General features: G+C 35.0%; 1 long non-coding RNA gene across 1 annotated transcript; it reads left to right on the forward strand.

Annotated features, from left to right (window-relative positions):
• The first annotated feature begins 17,752 nt into the window (after window positions 1-17,752).
• LOC135744328 (uncharacterized) lies at window positions 17,753-20,818 on the forward strand. Its single transcript, XR_010530724.2, has 4 exons — window positions 17,753-17,824; window positions 18,711-18,788; window positions 20,228-20,305; window positions 20,750-20,818. It is a non-coding gene; the product is annotated as an uncharacterized lncRNA (long non-coding RNA).
• The last annotated feature ends 1,057 nt before the right edge of the window (window positions 20,819-21,875 follow it).

The raw sequence follows: 21,875 nt of genomic DNA on the forward strand, positions 1-21,875 counted from the left end.
TAAATGGCATTATAACACAAAATGTATGACTCATTGAATAAACTTGATTCTCCACAGAAACGCACACAAAACTGTGTTTTTGACATGTATAGTCAGCACTGTGGAGAGAAATACAATAAAATGTTCATGTAAGGAAACCTAAATCAATAATATAAGAGCTTAAACCTGTATAACATTTTGTTAACAAAAATTTAATATATTTAATTTTTATCAGTTCTTATTCTGTGAAAAAGCTTAAAAAATCAAAATATTCAGGCGCAAAGGATTATGGGTATTCCTTACAACATGTGCAAATAAATTTAAGTAAATTTTTCTTGAATGTTTCAGTTTAATGGTTTTTGTGCTTATATTAAATTAACTTTTTATCAGTAAGTTGATTTAAATGTATTTAATTATTTTAGGACTATGTGCAGTGACTATAAAACAGTTTAAAAATACAAGAAAAATTTAAATTTAATTAAGACTTAATATTACCACACATTTAATTTTGTAGATTAATTCATTGTGTATTTATCATAATTTTACTTGGAAAAATCTAGTTCTCAATAAATGTTAATATTACTATACATTATGAAAGTAAATCTTATATATTTTACTACACCAAAAAGTTTGTTTTTTACTGTACTTTATAATTAAATAAACCCATAATGCAATTATAACATATTATAAATACAATTGAATGTATTGCAGTTTTTCTCAGTTGCTTTAGAGCATTTCTCAAATCATTCTTCCGATTCTTTAGCATTTCTCAGGACAATTTGTACAAACTGCACAACATCATGGATTTCCTGCAAAGCCTGTAACTTGTACAAAATCTTTAGTTCATATCAAATTCAGTGAACATGTCAATTCCATCAAAATGGCAAGACAGTCAAAATTTTTAGCCATGTTGTTGATAGACCAAGTGTATACAATTATCAATTTCAACAGAATGAAGTTAATTATTTGTGTCAAATATTGATTGCAAGAGATTTGGACAGATATCACATTTACTCCTTTTTTCTCTAAGAAAGTTACACGCATTGTAGTTTCGAATAAATCATATTTTACAATTGTGAATAGAAAGGTTCACTGCAGGGGCGTCATGCACCAATATTTTTTAAGGGGGCAGAGTGTGCACAGTTCACAGAAATTTGTGCATACACATACATCAAACAAATTATATTATAGAGCTTTCAGTCTTTTTCATGGCACTTACATTTCTAACAATATGAGCGCCCCTGCCTTCATGCAAAAAACTCCAAAATAAAAGTGTTGACTCACTTTCATATCAAAATACTATTCAATCGGAATAATGACATGATATTGGTATCATATTTAAAACAGATACAACATGTTTTATTTATTTAAGTTTTGTTTAATGACTTGTTTAATTGTGTCATTAATGCATTTTGCAGAACAACTGCATTATGAAATTAATGTCATTTTAAATCCATAAAGTATATAAGCAACGAAAATGACATAAGCCATAGCAACGTGATTGATTTTAATGATCAATAATGATTTTAAAAAATATGTTTAGATAAAATGATTGGAGGAACGAATTTTTGCATTAAATTTTACCTCATATGTGAGCATGTGTGATCCCGCGCCCACGTGAACTCTGGCGAACTTTGGCGTTGTGTTTAGTAAAAGTAGAAATTTCTACTAATGTAACGTCGAGACGGTCAGATTTTAAACCATACATTTTCTACACAGAGGAGGTTAACTGTACATTACCGTACTGGGGTTTGAAAATGTTGTGAGGGTTTCTTGCACGTTTTAATTCCTCAGATAGCCAAATGCAGCAGCAACATGAAAGCTCGTGAGCGCCATCACGCTGATGACCTCTGCGGCTGCTCTGACTGCAGAGCCTGCCGCCAGAAAGTAATGTTGTAACATGTTCAAAACACTATCATAACGGCAAAAATCTCTGAAAAGTGACAAGGATGCAGCACAGAATTCATAATATTGTGCATATTAAACAGATTAAAAGACAAGTTAACGATTGATGGACGCTTGTTTGATTTTCAGGTTGCATGCAGAATCCATTTGGCTCAAAAAACCAAGGGGGCACGTGCCCCCTCAGTTTGAATGGGCATGACGCCTCTGGTTCACTGTATAATTAAATAATTAAAATCTCAACTCCTGATGTCCAGGCTGTCAGGCAGATTTTCATGCACATCACAACAGATATCTGTTCTCGTAACGTAGTAAATAATAAATTGTTATGTCTTATACAGTCATCTAACACACATTAATTTCCCCTACATCAATTCACTTCACATTTACAAAAATATATAAACAGATTATCAGAAAAGTCAACAATTTTGCACGTCATGACTTTATTCCTAAATGTTTTGAGACGTGATTCAACAGAAACCACAAATAATGTATTTAGAAGAAAATGACATAAGCAGTTGAAAATGTAGCAAACAGCAGACAATTGTACATAATCAACTGAAGGATTGTAACAAAGCATTTGCAATTTCTCCAAAACAAGGAGAATTTGCTTTTATGTTGTGCACAACTGACTTGATGATGTGGAGGTTGAACAAAGTGTTTTGAAAAAATCATTTCTGATCTGAGAAACGCTCCAAAGCGACTGAGAAAATACTGTTGGGTAAGTTTACAATTTTAAATCTAACAAATGCACTGTCAATTTGTTTTGTAGAAATTACAGTATTACTGCCAGCTGGTTGCCAGTATCTTACTGTAGATTTTACATTTGTTATTTACTGGCAACAGTTTGTTAAAAGTTAAATAAACATGAAGCATTTTCAGTCTTTATCTTTAGTTACTGGCAACCATAATTTTTTACAGTGCAATTTACAGATTTCTTTAAAAATACAAAGTTCAATAACACCTACATTGTTTAAACCAGGACTCTATATAAAAGAGAGACCTTTAACTATGTGATATTTACATTATTAACATTGTCTTTTCATCAAGGCATAAAAATTATGAAAAATCCACTTCAATGCAATTCCACTGCATCCAGTTTTATTTTGTGCTATTAAAGGAGCTTTTCTCAGTGACGGCCAGCAGGTCTGAATCATTCAACAGGAACTCTTCAGTGTGACATCTGTTAAAAACATCTACTTGAGGAAAAAGTGTAGTGAAACGGCCAAATCCCTGTGGGAATGTTCACATTTGACTTTTCCTTCCCTTCCGCCCCTTGAGTCTAGACCAATTTTATGCCCACCTGTCATTGTTGCAGTCCTCTGTTCTGACAAGGATTTCATGGCTTTTGATTTAGTTTATACATGAAAATGCCTTTCACAGTTATGATTTCAGGAGGACAGTACAGTATGGTTTACTGTTCCAGAGTCATAAAATCCTATCGTTTGTTTTCTACGTCAAGCAACGTTAAAGGGATTCACAGCAAAATTGGAAATTTCAATGTTAAACATTTCTGAGTTGAATTCAACCCCTGAAAAGTAAAGTGCATTTTACATCACTTGTAGAGTTTGTTGGCTGTTTCATTTAAAGTCATCATCATTGCGTTCAGTGTTTGCATGTCATCAGCTCGTTTGCTGTGTAGTTCTCCCAAAAATATTTTATGAACATAAATGATATTTTGATAAATGAAGGTTAGCCTGCAGCTAATTGTAACCTATGGCTGCGTATACTCACCGAGTACTGTAGGTACTTAATTTCAATGAGTACCCTGCTTAACGAAGGCTAAAAGAGTACACTGTTGCCCGTAGGCTACTCTAAATAAGATTTACAGTACTAAACTGTATTTCCATTTTACAGTATCTAAATGCTACTGTAAAGTGTAATACAGTTTGCTACTGTAAAAATTATTTAAAAATAAAATAAGGATTTGTGTGAATAAGGAAAATACTGTTAGAACAAATATAGTAGCACACAGCAACTAAAATACAGTAAAATACTGTATATAATGTTTGATGTCATAGAAAATTCCCATAATGCAAAGCCAATTACAGTTATTTACTGTATAAATAGTTTACAGTATTATACTGGGTGATATACAGTAAATAACTGTAAAAATTATAGAAACGTCTAACAGTGCATATTAGGCTTGTTCGCGCTTTTGCCGCGCTGCAAGAACCGACAAGAAATTGAAAATACAATATGCTACCGCGATTCGAAATCAGACTTCTCTATATGATTTCTGGAATCGCTCTCAGGGTCTTTGATGTCACCCACCTGCTGGTTATTGCGGCCCCGCGTGAACTTGAACAAGCCTAGTGTATTAAAACGTATGCGTTTGTATGAGGGACAGATGCACTAACACCTGATTGCATCAGTAACTTTGACAACCTTGTCCGGTCTCTGTCAGTTTTGCAATGTCTGGACAAAGGAGAGGTTGGGCAACTGCTCGAAGATCTCGCCTTTGGAGAAGACTGTTGGTTTTATACCTGGAAAAATACTTAATAATTAAGATCTCTCTCTAAGATACCATACACCAGAATTACATTGCAAGCCTATCACAACAGTGATGCACAATAAAAATGACAACTGCGGACCAATACTTCATTATATTACACATTTACTTTGTGGAGAAAAATTAGTAAAACAAGCAACTGTAATGTAAAGTGTATTGTCAGATGACAGCTATGCTTGAATAAAAACTAGACGAATGTAGGTGATGTGAATGCATTCATTTTTAGTTAAGCAATGATTAATCTGCCTCATCATCCCACAATCTTGCTCTTCTTAATGGGGACATGGTTGATCCAGAGGATGAGGAAGACCATGACCAAGCATCTGCACGGAAATCAACAATCAGAAAAGTGCTGTAGTAACTCTGTTTGAGATATCAACAGTTAAAATAAACAACAATTTTACATTTAAATAATTTAAATAGTATACGGATGTTAAGGGCAGGGTGCATGATATCTGAAAGTGTGTTTTGGTACTCGGCTCGCTTTTTCAAAGTGTTTTTTTCAAAAATCATACATATGGTTTTGAGTGTGTGTGTAAATCCACTTTAGAGACGTACAGTATGTGAGATTAATGGAGTTCCCCTGTTAGCTATAAATAAATGTTTTACAGCAAAATAACAAATATACTATACCGTCTTTGCACAGTTTAATGTTCGGTAGGTTCAACAAATGCAATTTTAACAGAAGGAACCACACTATTTGTTTGTAATAGCTACTTGCATTTGAAATCACTCGAGTTGCTGGTCTCCGGTCGACATGACTCTTGCTTTGCTTTCCTGTGGCATCATGGGAAAACAGGGATAGATAAGTATCCATCGATGCTTGCTTCAGAATCTGGGCGGATGCAGTAGGGCATCCGGGGATTTCTGGCCTACTCATTTTATGAATAATGAGGATTTGGACATACTACTCCGTTCACTGTTTTCTTCTACTATATAGGCCCTGTCCCAAATGGCACACTTCATGTGGACTTTCGGCCTCGTGGCCTTAAAATGCGCATGCTCCCTTAGTGTACGAGTCTATAGGGTGTCCCATCTGTCGTTTTTACACTCCGAAGTGTGCTCATTAGTGCTACCTTTGCATTCTTGATGTGATCTTTGGTGAAGCCCGCACTGCAGCAGGCTTTGCACGCTTTACCAACCCAGAAATCTTTGCGAAAAAGCAATCGGAGTAATCAGACGATGGAAGGGAGGAGTTCACACTGATGGGCAACAACTTTTCTTATTTCCTGTCTGACGCTCGAGTCTGTCACAAAATATGATTTCGGTGGGCCCTCTTGGACTCGCGTCAAGGGTCTGCACTAAAGGTCTTCTCAGGTGCAATGAAATTTACCTGACCAGAAATGCCCCAAATCACTTTATACCCAAACCTGACGTGCGTAAATCTTTTTTTTTTTTTAAAGAAAGACTCGACCCGAGACAAACCCGAGAAAATTAGACCGGAGTCTGACCCGAACTAGTGGCATTTTTTTTACCTGAATGTAAACGCCACCGACGTGTGTGCAGTCTGCAGCCCCGCATGCAGCAGTCAGACAGAAAGAAAACCTGCTGGTCTCGCAACCATTTGGCCAGCTGCTCCATTTGTTTTAATTTGTTATCTGAAAATGACATCAAGATAACTGCTAAAATGTACATTAAAAACCGCAGAGTTGACAGTACCCATTGACTAGAAAAACAAATACTATGGCAGTCAATAGCTGCGTCCTAAACCACCACTTCCATACTATATGGCAGGTGAAAGCAGTAGGCGAGGCGAGTAGTATGTCCAAATAAAAGGTATTCCAAAAACATTGAGCGAAAAGTACCTGGATGACGTACTACTTTCGCTTAGATTTTGCAGTGTGGATACGACGGACACATAACTATCCCATGATGCCCCGGGAGAGGAGTTATCCAGATGTATTACATCCAAATCTCATTCATACTAGAGGTCTTCTCGGGTCCAAAGAGATGTACCCAACCCGAAATGACCTGAATCACATTATACCCAAACCCAACGTGCATAAATAATTTTTTTTAAAGAAAGATCAGACTCGAGAAAATTAGACCAGAGTCCGACCTGAACCAGTGGCAATTTTTTTTACCCGAATGTAAACCACTGACGTGTGTGCAGTCTGCAGCCCCGCACGTAGAGGTCAGACAGAAAGAAACCCCGCTGGGGTCTCGGTCGATCTGGGGTCGGGCCTTGGGTTTTGGATCTAAGTGGACCCGTGAAGACCTCTAGTCTCCACAACATGATTTCATTAAAGTTTGGACTGAGGAAGTCCATAAGTCCGTAGTGTGCCATTTGGGACAGGGCCAGAGTAAGTAAAGTAGGTGGATTCGGACGCTACTTAAATGTACATACCTCCAAATTGCACTGTTAAAAATACTTTGCTGCCTTAAAATTTTTTGTTGAATCAACTCGGATTTACAAGTCATTTCAACTTATTATTGTTTATCTTGACTAGAGATGAGTTGTTATAACTACAGGTTGTTATAACTTATAAAATTAAGTTGACTTTTTTCAACTATATTTTATAAGTTGTGACAACTCATCTGTGTTGACATGACTTGTAAATCTTAGTTAATTCAACAAAAAAAATTTAAGGCAGCGAAGAATTTTTTACAGTGTGGGATATACTATTCATTAGCCTACTGCTTTTTGCCTTCTACATAGTATGAAAGATATCAAAATATCTTCTTCATTTATCATTTATAATACTTCCATAATTTTTGTTTTCCTACTATGGAAGTTAATGGTTACCATCAGCTGTGTGCTTACCATCATTTACCAAAATATCTTCATTTGTATTTATTTTAAAGAAATTCATACAGGTTTTTGAACAACATGAGGATGAGAAAATAAAGACAGCATTTTTATTTTTGGGCTTAAATGTATAAAGCAAGTTACTTTTCAAACCCATTTCCCAGAATATTTCTTACACTAATTCAACAAACTTCTCTGTACTAACCATGTTTTTTTAATATTGTAGTAAAAGCATGTTGTTTTAATATAATTTGTAAGGGCCATGCCAGCACACTTGCTCATGTGATCATGCTTTCATAAGATTCAAAGCTGTTTAATCTGAGGCATTGCTAATTTCATCGGATCATGGTTATGTGCATGTCAGTAAAGCAGAATGTCTGGTCTGCTTTAGATGCCGTCACTTTGTATTGACAAGTGTTCAGTGTATTGAAGCCATGCAGACAAATGAAGTGTGTGAGACAGCCAGGCTTTGTGTAGATCAGACAGTCCTCTGATCTCAGACTACAAATACATCCGGTTAATTACAATGACTCATAAAACCCACTGCACAGATACATTCAGTCACAAAAGCAATTGTATGAGAAAAGACAGCACAGATTGAAAAGTCATTCAGATCTATGCTGGCACTCGCAAGGATTATTCAACATTTCACCAAATGATGTCTTGCAATGCATTTCACATGGGAATGAGAGATGAAATGTAATAAACTTCAGCTCAAGAGTTTTATTTTGAAATACATGGCATGCATTATTTTATTATTATTATTCTAGGTTTATTTTTTTAACATTTCATTCAATGCATAATGTTTGAGTTCTGTATGTTACTGTTTTCCAGCCTCATCAGTCTTTCCTATTTCAAGATAAAAGATGGAAATAATGATAGGACCTGTTCGAAAATGCATGGTAATGTCTGGACTACATTAAATTCAATGGGCAATATATATAACCTTCACTCTTCATTGACAGAAGATGACCGCAGGTAAATGCTTTTATTTTGTGCCTTGCCACAGATGACTGTAATTTAGTTGTGTTGTCCTTTAGGGGTTTGCTGATCTGGAGCCAGTGAGCAGTTCCTACGGACATGCTGAAGCTGCAATTGTTACAAACCCCCAAAAAACAAAATGATACTGTGCCTGACACGAATACCGCTGGGGACATGAAGACACAAACCAGATGAACTGGAATGTTGGAACAGCAAAAGTGAAAATATCTTTTTTCCACCCGGAAAAGAAAAATAAGCAGATGTTTATCCTTGAGGGTTCTGCACAGAAAACAGCCTGCAAGCAAAGGGGAGATTTCTCAAGTAGAAAACCAGAACGTATTTGGAAGCTCTGATTTTAAATGTGTGCATATTCAGATTTGCCAATGACATTTAAAATCTTGAGATGTTATATTTGAAAATGCATGAATGAGATTTAAGAGCAAGGGGGTAAGATGATCTCCCATGTGGAGAAATACATTTTATATTTCAATAAACTAGTAGATAGACTACACTGTTAGAAATAAATGCACAGAAAGGACATTAGGACAGTACCATTTCAAAAATGTATATATTTTTACCTAAAGGGTTCATATTAGTACCTCAAACTTGCATACTGTAAAAATACATATCTGTACATATCAGCATATTAGGACCTTTTTAAAAGGTATATGTTCCCAGTGATAACTTTTTGTACCTTTATTTGTAGTATTTTCGAGTTTAAAAGCTTTATTGATTTTTTCACATATTATTAAACAAATATTATTTTTTAAACCTATCATAAGGCAGCCTGGTATCACTGTTAATATGTGGTATTAATACGTTCGTTTCAATCGTAGTATTATATCGTTTTTATTGCTGCAAACGTAAAACGTAAAATTTTCCTTTAACCATTTTATAATGTTACCACCCTAACCCTAACTTTCCCCAAACCTTACCCTAAACCCAAAACATTTATATACAAAAAAATTAATGTATTATTTTTTATGTTCTGCAGCATAATGGACAAAACAATTTAGGAAAATTTTAGTAGTAATGGTAACAATATAGCATTTAATAAATATTTTACACCACGAAAAAAATCCTACTCCTAAACCTACCCAAAATGGTTTATTAAAATCTTATGAACAGTTTGGTTCCAAAACGCAATAAATCCATTTTGACTAATTTGGGTAAAAATGTGTTTTCTATACCAAGAAAGTGACAAGATGAAACCACTATTTTCTGTTACAAACGTTCACATAGCATCTTTAGGTTATAATAACATTAAAAATTCAAATCCATAATATGATTTTCAAAGATTTATTATAAAAACTTTGTCATATTAAGAACACTTTCATTGCTGTTGTCATCCTTGGGACATTGTTTACAATGCGTGGGATGGTGCGCTGTGATTTGTCGAGCGGATTTATTGCATTCTGCAGAGAAGCAAGACTGGCGTTTATCGCAGTTTGAAAAAAGGGAGAAAAGATGAAAGAATAACATGGATAACATATTGGATTTTGAATCAAATTAAAAAACTTACTTTTTAATACCATGGCTGGGTTTCCCGATAACGATTGAGCTTAGCACTTAAGAACGCTTTCTACGAGCTACTTAACGAACATTCGTTGTTCATTTACGTGCGTTCCCAAAGATGCGCATAAAATGATCGCTCGCAGCTGGGTTTTAAGTGCTACTTACGAGTCGCTATCCGTTTGTCAAGTGCTGAAATGTCACCAATAGAATGACTCGAATTGTAGCAGAAGCTTGTTTAGGCTAATGATCTTCAGCCGATGTGCACACATTTTTTTTTTTATTATATTTTGCATTATTGGTCAATGACTTTTTAAATGTTTTAATAATTTGTGCCTAATTAAATATTATTTTCCGTATTTAGTTAGGACTCGTCCCACTGCGAAATTCCTTCTGCATTTTATATTATAGTTTAGATTATTATTATTATTTGTTTTTATTATCTATGTTTGTTTATTATTATGGATTATTGCATTGTACCGTAAATATTTATTTGGTTTTTTTTAATCAGATGCCATTTCCGTTCTAAATTTTTTTTACTGTAAATTAATTATAGCAGCAATTGGTAGGAACCATTTATCAATTTGCTAGTACCGACTTTTACCAGAATTGTACCAAATACCTTTTCCTTCTTTATAATTTATGTTTAGTCATAAAATTTTTATTTCTCATTTGAATTTTAAATATATTATATTGAAGCAATTTAAACAAATAAACAAAGAAAACCCCAATAAATAAATCCACATTTAAAACATTGCATTATCGTCATTGCAGGAGTGAAATTTGCTGGTTGTCCTGCAGGTGACCTTGTAACTCAGTTGTCTTTTACGATGCACTTATAAATGAACGATTACTCCAGAGCACTCGTAGATCTACAGTGATTTTCAAGTGCTATTTAAGTTACGAAGCTTTTGGGAAGCGGCCCGTAATACTAAGATGATTCGTACAATAATTTTTATGATCTACTTAGCCTTACGATGCTTTTGGGAAACCCGTCCCAGATACAATACCGATTTTGGCGGTAACATTTTTTTTTTTTAAATGGCGTTTATCGCGTTTTGGAACCAAACTCTTCATATACTGTTTTTTTGTATTCTCATCAGATCACATTGCATAAAATTAAAAAGACCTATTCTGATCATCATCTTAAAAGGGACATATCATAAAAAACAGACTTTCCATGTTTAAGTGCTATAATTGGGTCCCCAGTGCTTTTATCAACCTAGAAAATGTAAAAAAGATCAACCCAGTAACTTAGCTTTTATAAACCATTCTCTGCAAGCATGTGAAAAAATAGGGCATTGAAATTGTGTGATGTCAGAAGGGGATAAAACCACCCCTTAATCTGCACTATTCAACCACGGCACTGCCATTTGGTGCAGAAATCAATGCATTTGCATTTTAAAGGACACATCTAAAAACAGCAAATTTTTGCCCACACCTACAAAGTGGCAATTTTAACATAGTAGAATAAATGATCTATTTTAAGCTAAAACTTCTCTTTACTCTGGGGACACCAAAGATTTATTTTACATCTTAAAAACTCCCCTTTAAAACTAGAAAGACATATGATATACACTATATAAACATTTGCACACTGTTAACCTTTAAATGATTTGCTCTGAACTCAATGCAGTCACTAAATAAACTGCTAACCTACTTCTGTTGGCAAACAACGCAACAATAATGGTTCAGCTTCTGAAACAAGTCAATGTAAGTTCTGAAGAAGCCGGTGAAATATGGGTTGAGAATATTAATGTCATGCTCAGCATGTAACTAAAGCACTGCTATAGAGTTCATCCCATCTGTTTGCCAGAGAGGTGATGTTGTGTAATGATCTCTATAATTGCAGAAGCTCCGAGGCCAAAAAAGTGAAATTGCTGCAAGCCAAGCAAAACTGTATGGAGGACCGACTTCAAAAGTCTTGATGAAATGTATGATCATCAAAGCGAAGAGCTCCCCGAAGAACACTTCTGCTCTCTTACAGCTGTACGGTTACACCAGCCTCAGCTTTTCCTATAACATTCACCCATAATGTTAGCGGTCTATCAGGTGTTTCACAAAACTTCGAATTTAAGATTTTCCCACTTAAGTACCACTTGATGGAAAAATTAACACAGAAATGAGTTCTTATTCGGGAACACAAAATACTGAGTGAAAAGATCATTTCTGTTAATGATCCATACGACATTTACTAAACATCAGTGCAAAACATCTTGGTGGCTTACTGTATTACAATTATTTCATCATCATTAACTCTTTCGCCGCCATTGACGAGATATCTCGTCAATCAAGAGAAAACGCTTCCCTGCCAATGAAGAGTATTTTCGTCTTTCCGCAATACCGCCCTTCCGCAACTTTTTAAACCCAGAAGTATTGCCCTTTGGCAAGCGGCTGCATGTCCGTGTCTGTTTTAAAGATCGCTCTGAATGGGATCTCTATGAAAAGTCTGTCACCAAAATGGAATTAGCTCAAAATGTGGTGTTTTTGCAGAAACCTACCCATATTCAAAAGCTGATTACAAAAGAAACACAATAAACACATTGAGTTATCTTCAATCCAGCATTGGGTCCAAAGAAACAAACCCAACCCCTTAGGTTTGTACTTTAACCAATGCTGGGTTGTTTTAACCCATTGTTGGGACAAATATAAACATTATCTGGGTTAAAGGTACAATTTGTAAGATATTTGCACTAAAATATTCAAAAACCACTAGGCCAGTGTTATATATTTTCTTCAGCTGATTATTACAATATCTATAATGTTTTCAACTACTTGTAAATCGTGAGAAAATTGCCATTCTAAACAATGACACAGGGCAGAGTAGTCGCCTGTAAATTACGTTAATATACACGTTACACTTTGTTACCCCCTTTACTGACATAAAAACCACATGACAACAGCATTGTGGACAAATGCAGAAGTTAGTTTATAGCGTCTGTCGGGCTAGCCGCTTGTTTATGGATCACGATTACTCTTTACCGTCTGCTGCTGGTTGTGTCAGCAAAAACAGCTCCCGTCTGAAGAAAACTACTCAAGAAAAGTTTGGGACAAGAAGAAAGAAAGATAGAGAATCTGTGTTGCATTATCTGGATGGAGAGAGCTCGGGAAAAACATTTAACTTGACAAAGATGCTGATCTTGCTTGTGTTTTACTCGACAGGTGAGTTGTTTTGGTTCGTAACCTTTCAAAAATTTGATAGTATTATATCGATCACAAGAATAGTTTAACGTTATATAGACACTGTGTGTTTCCGCGGACGATATAAGTTCAAGAAGTATTGTACTCCAATGCAATGCAATGCAACATTCAATGGTGTCATGTCAAAATGGTCATTTTCAGACACTTACTAAATCCAGTATTGAATAGAGTTTGTTACTGTACAGTGTAGCTATCTTAATTTTACATCATAACCTCACAATAAGAATTTGTATTATTATTAAGTATTATGTGAAAAATCTTTGTAGTTCTGTCTTAACACACCATCGAATTGGACTAAGACTGCAACATTGAACAATTTAGTTTTAAACATTACATGAAACCTCACATAATGAAATAAAACAATGTCATCAAACGCAACATTTATAAAACTTGATTACTTTACCCGTTTTTTCATCCGTTAACATGATTTCTCATTCCTGTCTGATTGATGGCAATCAGTGGTTGAGTAAAAGACAACAAATCCCATAATTCCACTCATTAATCTACGTCATTGTTATTGTTATGTTATGATTGTGCAATTTGTCTTGTAGTGGTGAATTATACAAACTGCACCTTTAATTTAATCCAACGACTGGGTTCATTCTTTTTTGACCCACCGCTGAGTTAAAAATAACCCTGCATTTTATAGACAATCTATCCATAAATTTTTTTGTAGAGTATTTTAGGTCAATAATTTTTTTTTTAAAGTTTAGTTTTGTGTGTTCATGTGAAACTATCGCGCGCCTTGTGAAACTATCGCACATGTGAAACTATCGCGTGCGCACGTGAAAGCGAAAGTTTCACGTGAGCAGGAGATAGTTTCACGTGAGCACAAGATAATTTCACGTGAGCATGCGAAACTAAACTTTATTTAATTTTTGCTCCATGTCCCCTTAGGGGCTCCGTAGTAAAACCCACAACTTGTTGGCTTATAATTTTATTAAATGCTGTGTTGTTTTAACCCATTGTTGGGAAAAATATAAACATTATCTGGCTTACTTCAACCCAACGGCTGGGTTTGTCAGTTTTTGACCTAATGTTGGGTTAAAAATAAACCAGCAAGTCACAATTTAAAACAAGTGACAAACCCACAAATAAACAAGACAAAATACATTTCTAAACATACATTTTATTTATCCTAAACTACTTTTGGGTGTATAAAAGCAATTTTGCTTCTCCTGTTACTTTAAGGATGTTTACTTATATTACTCACAAGATTTAGGAAACTTTTTTGCAGTGTGACACCACACATATTAATTAATGACTAGTTAAAATGTTACATAACTAGTTAAAACTACCCTGGATGTTTTCTCTGACATGCTATGTTTTTTTAATGAGTGATATGAACCTTCAGTTTTCAACATAGCATTATTCAACAATGCACTTAATTAAAGTGTTGGTTATGCTTTTTTTTGTCATACTGAGATTTACTCTGTAATCTCTCTGTGTACTTTTCCCAAGCACTCACGGCCCATTACTCATTCTGAAGTCACGTCCATACATTTTCAGTCTCAGCTGGATATTTTACAGAGTCAAAGCAGGTTAAGTACTTTACATGAGACCAAAATAGCTGTAAATCCTCTCCTGGGGTATAAACTTACAAGCCCTTAATTCCTCTCAATGCGGACAAGATCTAAAATACATGCAAGGCATAACTGCTGTATGGCACTGTAGTGTTTGGGTTGGGATACAAACTTAAGCTTACTGTTTCTGTACATCAGATCTATTGCGGTTTCAGAAAGTTTCAGAAAAATATTTTTTGCCTGACTGGTAAATAGTCTGATTTACTTATAATGATGACCTATATTAGCTTAAATAAATAAATAAAATAAAATAAAAAAAAAATATATATATATATATATATATATATATATATATATATATTATACTTTATATATTAAACTTTATATGTACTATTTTAATTCTTTTTATTCCTCTGGTTTTTATTCTTATTTTTAACTGTTCTATATTCTTTTGTTTCCTTTTCCTTTTATTTTCTTTTTCACACATTTAAACTGTTTATATTAAAATCACATTTATTGTCTTTTAATTGATATTTTAAATTCTCATGTATCTTTCTTTTTATTGTGATTTTATTGTCTCTTATTTCTACATACTTTTTACTCTTATATATTGTTTTCTCATTTCTATTTAAAGCACTTTGCAATACAAATAAAGTTGTCTTGCCTTGCCTTGACCTTCTTATAAATTTCTAAATGAATTTCAGGAGCAATAAAAACATTACTAATTTTACAACCCATAGAGCAAAAAATATATATTTTTCCTGGCCAAAATATAAAATTTTGTATAAAATGTTTAACTGTATAAAAGTATATTTTTATTTAATTTTATTTTATTTAATATTTTATTAATGTAATTTCAACCTTTCGTAACATACAAAGTTTCTCTTCCAATGTGGCATGAATATAAATGCTTTAAAATATATTTATTTATTTTTAAAATATAATTCCAAAATATAGGCCTACAAAAAAGTATAAAAAATATATTGGTAAAAAATACATTTTTGTAAACACATTTAGAAATATATTTAAGTACATATATTTTTTGGCCATTTTTGTATATTTTGAAATATATTTATTTATTTTTAAAATATACTTCAAAATAAGGCCTGCACAAAAAAAAATCTAAAAAATTATGGTAAAAAATACATTTTTTTTAACATATTTTGAAATATATTTTAGTACATATATTTTTTGGCCATTTTTTATATATTTAAAATTATATTTTAATTTTTTTTACTGTATGGGACCAGCCTGATCTCACTGGAAATTGTCATGTATTTTATTCTTATGTATTTCTATAAAGTAAATCATACAAAAACATACACTTTTCAAAAAATACTGCTGGGTTATTTTTAACCAATCGTTGGGTAATAAAGGAAACAACCCAATCCGTTCGGGTTGTAATTTAACTTATGTTAGGTTGATTCAACCCATTGTTCTTTGGGTTAATATAACCCAATGCTGTGTTGAATATAATCCAAAAATTTTTAGAATGTACAATTAATATAAACTACAATAAAATCCCACCCCAACACCCACATGACAGGGGCGATAGGAAATCGTACAAAAGCGTGTACGAATATCAGCGTATATTGTTGCGCTAATTCAAATTAATACGAATTTGCCACATCGTGAAATACGTACAAATTGCCATGACACTGTGTTGGAAGAACACTTAGATCAAGTAAGCAACCGTCTAGCGACAACCTTGCAGTCACATGCAAGTATTATTCAGAAACAGTAATAGGTACTTATTATAATATCAGAAATCAATTTTTCCATATATGTAGCTAATATACACTGTGTGCACGCAAATGATATTTGATGGATACCAGTGACACTATTTCATTTCTAAGCAATTATGGATTTCTTTTGAATTTCACATTTTTCTTTTATGAATTACCCAGATGAATTATGACACACCAACAGTTATGGTACAGCTGTGTGATTCAGGAATGAACCTCGAAATGGGTGCTTTGATGTTGACTAAGTCTGAACAAATACTCAAGCATGCAGGACCAAATACCCACCAGCAGGCATTCGGGGTCCTCCAATCCTCAGCTTAACAGGAAAGCCAAATGTCCTTCCAAAAATGTGCAACACGGAGCGAGCAGCCCCTCAGCTGCCGCGAGCCGTCAAGGACAGACTCGTCTGCACACCGCCTCAAACGTCTGCTCACGCTCATCTGGAAGCCATTAGGGTAGGATACAGAGCAAGCACTGGTGAAGGGCAGCTTTGATATAAAAGAGAGGAAATGGGTCACGTCCTGGATCCACATCCAACATCATAATCGGATTTGCTGATTGATTATGAAGCCTTCGCCAGATTATGTTTCATATCCCACTCGTCACGAATACACACACACGAATATTCAGCGATGCATCTGTATTAAAGTTCACATTGTGATTTGGGCTCTCTGGAGCAGATGGTGCGTCGCTTTGTTATGCATGTTAATTTTTTGTCTGGTTTTGATACAGAGCTTTGCACAGATTGAGAGATCAATGCATCAATGTCACATGCTTTTGTCTATGTTCTTTAAACACCTGCTGCATAATGGCATCCGGTGGGAGAAATAAAACTGAAGTGCATTGTATACAAAAATACACTATAAGGACGGCTGGTTGCGGAAAGACAACAAAAGAGTATTTTATAAATAATGTTTTGCTATCATGCTTTTTATTCCTTTAGCGTGTAATATAGGTTTCTGTGAATGCAAACAATCTGCATGTCAATTATTTACTGGAAGGTGTGACACTGCAAAGTTACAGAGCACCTAAGGAGATATTATTTCATCTGAACTAAAACAAACACCTAACTTGTAGTCCTGTCAGTATTTTCATGACATATATAACTATGTTACACATTTGTTACACGGTGTGCTGTGTGCTTTAGACCATGTGCTTTTAATAATTAAAAAAGGGCCTCAAGTCTTAAGATTTCTTTGTTCAGTCGAGAAGAAATTACGTTTTTTGCACAACCTTACGTAATGCATAATCATGTTGGATGTTCACACGTTACATATGTGAAACGCACACTTGCGGACCATTTTACATAATAAACAAAGAGGTTAATTAGAATCATTTCACACACAACAACATCTGAACGCTGCTCTTTCTTCAACACTTGTGGTAGTTGTAGTTTTGCATACATCATGCATGACCTTTCGATGTGATTATGTAATACCTACACTCTAAAAACTCCTGGGTTATTTGTGTTGGGTTAAAATTATGGGTTATTTTTTCAGAGAGTAACCATTTTCTGGGTTATAGGGCTAATATTTTGACCCAATTCCTGGGTTGTTTGGGTTTCTGGGTTATTTTTCAAAGGTTAACCCATGTTCTGGGTTAACGCCCCGCCCCCCGCTGTTCTGGAATTTTCTCACAACAGTCAATTGAAATAACTGTCACCGGAGTTCGCGGCGCGCTCGATCCGTTTTGGCCTGGGCTTCTTCGTTGTGTATTCAAGGTAAGCAAGTATTTTAAGTGTCAATGTAACGTAAACTTTCTGTGTCCATGTCCCCGTTGCTTATCTCATTGTTATAATACCGGTAAAAATACGATAAGTACAGGGCAGCTATGACTTCGTGCAACGTTAAGGGGGTTAAGGGGGAACACCGGACGAGAAGCGCTGCGCCGTATATAAGACCACTCGAGGTATCCCGCACTTTCTCAGTTTATGGCCAGCAATATTGTTATGTTTAAGGACATTATGGAATTAAGATATATCAGTACTATGTTATGATTGTACTGTATAATTAAATACAATCGTTGCTGAGTCTGCAGTCTGAACACTTTACCTCAGAGCGTCCGTAAACTGAATGAATTTAGAATATCACCTGAAAATCCAATATCAACCAATTTTCATGAAAGTAGCTCATTTCTGTAAATGAATGTACAATTTAATGTACATTACAGCACATTAACGACGAATTTGAGAAGTGTAAATTTAAAACTATGTACATGGCGCTCGGCGCCGCAGACAGACGCAAAATGGCGCCGCCGGTACACACACATACTGTACCTTGTGTCTCTTCGTTCCCTAGCTCCCGAGGTCGTGAATCAGTTTATCATGTACACAGGTTCGGGCACTGGTAAGGACTTTAGCTCACTTGACATTGGGACACTGTTCACTTATTATCCTGTGATGTGGCTGCTTAAGCGTGTTGTGATCATCACTCACCTCTGTTACTCATCAACAACCGGCAAAACCAACCGTTGCGTTGCTTTGAGTTATGTTTACCAGCTGCACCATGCTTATAATATTATACAGTGCTCTACTGGCTGAAGTAGTGAGATTTAAAGAAGCAGGTCAAGTTTTCAAATTGTTGCTAACCTCTATATGTTTTCTCCAGGTCTTTTTAAATGGACAGCTTTGTCACTGATAAGTTAACTGAGTGGCGGCTGTTTGAGCTGACAGAGACATTTTTGAGGTGAGCTTTTTACTCTTATTGCCCTCATATTATCTATACTTATTACACGGCTCTCTGGAATGCTTGATTCTGATTGGTCAGTTGAGACATTTGCAGGTTCGTTCTTTTCAAATAATAGCCGCTCCAAAATAATAACGCATAGCCGGACTACTTGCACGAGTAAAATCGCTCCGCGCCAATAAAGATCAATAAAGATTGAGACTGAACTTGACAAAATAGAGCATGACAGCTACGAAGCCAACACACAAAAAAATACAGAATGGGCATTAAAACTTCTCAAAGACTGGCTAAAAGAGAAAAAATGGAGACAGACAAGTATGAAGCAGAGGATCTTAATAAGGTATTACGATCATTTTATGCATCTGTGCAAAGTTTCGCGGAAGGATAAAAATGTTAATTTAAAACAAATATGCCAATAAAATGTTTCAAATTCATATTCATGTCCAGTTTTTTTTCTTATATGACAAGTAGCCGTGTAATAAGCGGGATAATGTAGAGGCAGCCGGTAGTTATTGGGAAATAAGCCCCTTCAGTGTGATACAAGACCCTCCGCTTCGCGTCGGGTCCTGATCACACTGTCGGGGCTTATTTCCCAATAACTACCGGCTGCCTCTACATTATCCCTTACCTAAACATTTTTCTTTAAAGGAAAACTACACCGGTTTTCAATATTTTACTATGTTTTTACGTAAACTTTGATGAAATAATACATCCCTGTTTTTTTCAATGCGTGCAGTACATCGTGTACAGCATGTCGTGAATGTGTTAGCATTTAGTCTAGCCCCATTCATTCCTTAGGATCCAAACAGGGATGAATTTAGAAGCAACAAAACACTTCCATGTTTTCCCTTTTTAAAGACTATTACATGAGTAGTTACACGAGTAAGTATGGTGGCACAAAATAAGAGGTGACAATATTTTAAGTGGATTAAAAAAATGAGAACTATGTTGTATGGCGGAAGCGCACTTAGTTTGCAGCACTTTGACCTCTGGTGCAGTAACACCACTCCTGTGAACTCTCTCATCTTTTTCAAAATCAGTGTGATGATTGATGATGTTACTGGACCAGAGGTCGAAGTGCTGCAAACTAAGTGCTCTTCCGCCATACAATATAGTTCTCATTTTTATCCGCTTAAAAAATTATTTAGTGCCACCATATTTACTGGTGTAACTACTCATGTAAATGTCTTTAAATAGGAAAAAACATGGAAGTGGTTGGTGGCTTCTAAATTCACCCCTGTTTGGATCCTAAGGAATGAATGGGGCTAGACTAAATGCATTAATAACGCGCTGTACAAAGATGAACTGCATGCATAGAAAAAAGACAGGGATGTATTATTTCGTCTAAGTTAAGGTAAGAACATAGTAAAATATTGAAAAATGTTTTCTTTAATAGGGCTTAGTTCACCCAAAAATGAAAATTCTGTCATCATTTACAGGCCATCTACAAGGTTGAGAAGAAGACTATCCGGCATTCCACTGAAGAGTCCCTGACAGCGTTCATACACCAAATGTCTGTAAGTACAATGGACCAGTTTCTCAGCACCACTCTGAGAGAGAATATTCTTAATTCTATAACTATACTGTTCATGTGAAAGAAGGCTATACAAGGGACATGTTTCATGTGAAAGCTAAAGGGTGAATCCTGGTTTAAAAAACAACTTCAAGGTTCCTCGCAGTTGTATTTCAGTTTTGAGCGATGCCATCTAAGGTAGCAATCTGACTAGAAAGTGAAGTTAAAGATGTTAAGTTTTATTACTCAGTGGTTCTCAACCCACATTTTCTTGTACACATTCATGACCCACTCAAATTGAACACACCAATTATGAACTACAGCTCATTTGGCTTCCTTGTACAGTTAGTATCAGCATTATAACACAAACTGGTAGTCTATTATCTTGCTTACAATTTACTTTCTACACAATATTCACTTTATATCTTTCTGTCTCTGTCTGTTTTAGGTTGGAACAAATATGGTGGAATACAGTGGCGGCTCGTAACTACTCATCCGAAGATGCGCTAATTCAAAAAATAATGTTCGGATTGTCACGTGTGTGGTTCCCTTTTCCAAAATAAGTGCCTGCTGCACATGCGTCAAAACCGTTTATGATACAATAGACGCTCATGTTCCTAAAATACACGGCAGTTTTATATAGAATTTAATTAAATGCAATAAAAAATTTAAACTGCTTGAAGTGTGTAAGTGTCTGAATTTTTATTTTCTGAAATAAGGCATAGTGGCATAGTTACACAATTTAGGTTATCGTTGACCTTTGGTTAAAAAATCTACTAATTTCTGGGTTTTTCCACCCAGATATTGGGGTTGTTCTTTTGACCCAGAAGTTGGGTTATATTAACTACAATGTTGGGTTATTTTAACCCAGAAGTTGGGTCAGGTATTTAACCCAGAAGTTGGGTCAAAAAGAATAACCCATTTTTCTGGGTTGAAATAACCCAGAAATTAGTTGGTCCCTTTTTAACCCAGGAGTTGGGTCAAAAATAACCCATTATGGGTTGTTTTTGACCCAGGAGTTTTTAGTGTGTAAAGTCATGCTAGCGGGTCACACGGCTAGTGCAAGACAAGATGTTGTGGTGTAAAAGTAATTTTTTATTTTTTTTTTGGCGAAAATGACTAATGTTTCCCTAGACAAGACCCTTATGCCTCGGTTGGGATCGTTTAGAGCCCTTTGAAGCTGGATTTGAACTGAATTGAAAAATTGCTGTCAAGTGAATCTTGAAAATTTGACTTACAGAAAAAGTGACATTTCTTAAAGTGTACAGTTTTATATTCTTACGTTTTATTTGTATATTATTTTTTTCACAATGTGTGTGATTTGTGTACAAAAAAATTGAATTCGTACACAGTTCACATTAGAAAATACTGACACATATAATTGTGTACACTTTGACGACATGACTCAACATTTCTTCATGAACAATGACACACGGACTTGCCATTTCTGACATGTTCACTGATATAAAATGTACTTTTGACAGATGAACTAAGGATTTTGAACAAGTTATGATTTTGCAGGACATCCGTGATTTTGTTCAATTTGTACGAATTGTTTCAAGAAATGCATGCAT

Source organism: Paramisgurnus dabryanus, chromosome 6 (genome assembly GCF_030506205.2).
Source record: "Paramisgurnus dabryanus chromosome 6, PD_genome_1.1, whole genome shotgun sequence".
In the NCBI taxonomy this organism is placed as follows: Eukaryota; Metazoa; Chordata; class Actinopteri; order Cypriniformes; family Cobitidae; genus Paramisgurnus; species Paramisgurnus dabryanus.